Below are 3,279 nucleotides of genomic sequence, written 5' to 3' on the forward strand. Positions count from 1 at the left end.
TATTCAAGGACTTTGCACAAGCAACTAGTAAGAGCAATTCGCCTGTAGCTCCCTAGAAGCATGGGTTCTTTCCCTTGTTTCAATATAAGTACAATAACTGTCCCTTTCCATGCTTTGGGCAGCCAGCCGTCCAGAGGACCATATCTTGTTAAAAAGCAAAGTTTCAAGCGTGTATTTGTGCAGGCGTTTAAGCATGCTATATGTATTTTCTCGGGGGCTGGCTGCTTCATTACTACAGGTTCCTAGTGCTACCTTCAATTCCTCTAAAATAAAGGGGTATTGTACGCTGCTGGGTTGTGTTGGGTTTTATGGCACATAGGCAGCTCAGGCCATCATGCGCCAAACTCAAGGTAAGGAAAATTATTTTCTTCAGACTTTCTTAAAAATATTAATTATCTGTAGTGTAAAAAGCGTAAAACATTGTTTTGCATTACCTAACGATGAAGGAAGAAAGATATGTTATGAATGGTTAATTTAAGAGCTTTGAAGAAGGTCGGGTAGTCAAGTAGGCATCCTTGGCTGGGCAAGGATACTGAGTCTCCCAGCCAGTAAAACAAAACCTCAGCCTTCTCAGGAATGAGAAAATGGCGGAGGTGTATCAAAAAATGAAGGAAATCAGTGGGTAATAATATTAATAATAATTGGTCTTTGTGGAAAGGAAATGGCGCAGTATCTGTCTCATATATCATTGGACACCTGAACCGCGCGTAAGGGAAGGGATAAAGGAGGGAGTACATGAAAGAAGAAAGGAAAAAAGAGGTGGTGTAGTGGAGGGCTCCGGAATAATTTCGACGACCAGGGGATCTTTAACGTGCACTGACATCGCACAGCACACGGGCGCCTTAGCGTTTTTCCTCCATAAAAACGCAGCCGCCGCGGTCGGGTTCGAACCCGGGAACTCCGGATCAGTAGTCGAGCGCTCTAACCACTGAGCCACCGCGGCGGGTAAATCAGTGGGTAAAAATTAAGTCTTCAGAGAAGCTAAAGACATAAGTCATGCTAACAATTGCATCTTCACCTAAAAGCAACATTGGACGTAAAGGAATGTGTTCATTATAAAACTGAGTAAAATATTATTTCCTATGTTTTTAATGTTATGTGCATGAGTATAAAATATCAACTGTTAGCTCATCTAAACATTTGTCGCAAACCGGTTTGTCTTCTTTTGTCAACAGAAAATTGTTGATGTGTGTGGCCTATACGGAGACAACATAAAATAACTTCGATGAGACGCTACCGGTGCAAACATGATTTCCATTCACCTAGAACTGGCTTTACTAAGTGCAGTTTGTTGTTTACTTCATTGTTCCAAGCTGTCCGCCATTTTTTCCTCAATTTCCTTTGTACTAAGCTAATGCAATCTTTAAAGGGTATGTTTACTTTTTCTATTTCCTTGCCACGAGATAGAGCAGAGCACAAATCTGCTCTCTCGTTGCCTTTTATTCCTACATGACTCGGGACCCAGCACAGTTGTATGTTTTGGCCTTGAGCTTTGGCTGTTACAATGTTACGTATGATGCCACCAACAATAGGAGTGATTGCATTTCTAGAGAGGTGAGCAGTAAGTAAACTTAAGGGGTCTGTGTAAATAATACTATTTGTGGAGGTTCTCGTTTACTATTTGCTCAATGGCTACACAGAGGGCATAACATCTGGCAGAGAAAATTGATGCCCACTGTGGTAGCCTTACTATTTCATTACAATTCCTTTGTACCACTGCGCTTCCAACGTAAATCTATTTTTGAGCTCTCTGTATAAAAAGGTGTGAAAGTACTGTATGTTTCCTCAAGTGCAAGAAATCCTAGTATAATATGTTGCTGTGAAGTTTGTTGTTTACGGAACGGTTAATAGTAATATCACGGATTGTAGGAAAATGACCCCATGGAGGTAGTGGATGTCGTGTTCGAGCAATGCCAGGTAATATGTCTAGTAGGCCGAGGTTTTGGCGCATCTCTTCAAAACCTAAGAGCAGTGGCCTAGTAGTCTGCGGTTTGTTGTTATAGTGTTCTAGATGGGTGCTTTGTGACTATTTGGTAACCGATGTGTTTAAGTAGTGAATCCATTTTCAGAATGTATGAACACGTGAGCTTCATTCTTCTAGTTTCTACACGAAGACTGTCTACGGCGACGTCCTGTATGCAACAGTGGAAAGACTTAGACCTAAATTATGAACTGGGTTCAGTCGTTTAAGGTATGATGGTTTCGCTGACCAATATCCCTGATCCAGGGTAGAGCATACTACAGAGCGGTAAGCTTGCAAGAGACACGCCCTGTCGGCATCCCAGTCTTTTCGCGACAGCACTTTGAGTATGTTCAGGCATCGAGAGGCTTTCTTTTTTAATGTGCTAATGTGAGGTAGAAAAGTGAGCTTTCTATGAAATGTTAGGCCTATGAATTTATGTTCCTTTTTCACGGGTAAATCTATTTCATACAGCTGTAGGGTGGGATCTGTATATATACCTCGTTTGAGTGAAAAAAGAATGGCCACCGATTTCTGTGGAGAAAACCGGAAACCATTTCTCTCTGCCCATGCTGCCAGTTTATTTATTGTTAATTCTATTTGTCTTTCACATGTTGATACATTGGAGGATGTGTGGAGGATTAGAGAACCTGAAGGTCGTCTGCATAGAGTGAATACGTAGCGGACCTTGGAATTATTTTAGTAAGAGAGTTCATTTTTACAACAAAGAGAGTTGTGTTTAAAATACACCCCTGAGGTACTCTGTTTTCCGGAATGAAATTCTTTAATAGGGTTGTACCCAGGCGGACATGAGATGATAGGTTAGATAAGAAGTCTTAGGCAGTCCAACATTCTGCCTCGTATGCCAAGCTCAGCAAGGTCTTGAAGAATCTTGAACCACCAGGCCGTATCGTATGCCCCTTCTATATAAAAAAATTCAGCAAGACAGTGTTGTTTACGAAAGAAAGCTTCTCAAAAAGTATTTTCAAGATGAACGAGGTGATCTGTAGAGGAGCATACTTTTTAAAACTGCATTGATGGCTGTCAAGAAGTTCACAGCATTGAAAGACAAAGGTTATTATATTCAGGACACTTTCAAAGAATTTGGCGAGGAAAATAGTAAGAGTTATGGGTCTAAAATAGTAAGAGTTATGGGTCTATAATTGCTAGGAGAGGTTGGGGGTTTCCCAGGTTTAAGAAACGGTACAATAATAGCTTTTTTCCAGGCTTTGGGTACGTAAGAACCCACGTATAATACGAGCCCAAATATGATACGAGGTGAGGTTTTAGAGACGCGAAATGGAAAAAAAAGTTTTGCC

At 41.0% G+C, this 3,279-nt stretch overlaps 1 non-coding gene across 1 annotated transcript; it reads right to left on the minus strand.

Moving 5' to 3' along the window:
* Positions 1-871: 871 nt before the first annotated feature.
* Positions 872-943, minus strand: TRNAS-ACU (transfer RNA serine (anticodon ACU)). The gene has a single exon. It is a non-coding gene; the product is annotated as a tRNA-Ser (tRNA).
* Between the last annotated feature and the right edge of the window lie 2,336 nt (positions 944-3,279).

Source organism: Amblyomma americanum, chromosome 1 (assembly GCF_052857255.1).
Source record: "Amblyomma americanum isolate KBUSLIRL-KWMA chromosome 1, ASM5285725v1, whole genome shotgun sequence".
Taxonomy (NCBI): domain Eukaryota; kingdom Metazoa; phylum Arthropoda; class Arachnida; order Ixodida; family Ixodidae; genus Amblyomma; species Amblyomma americanum.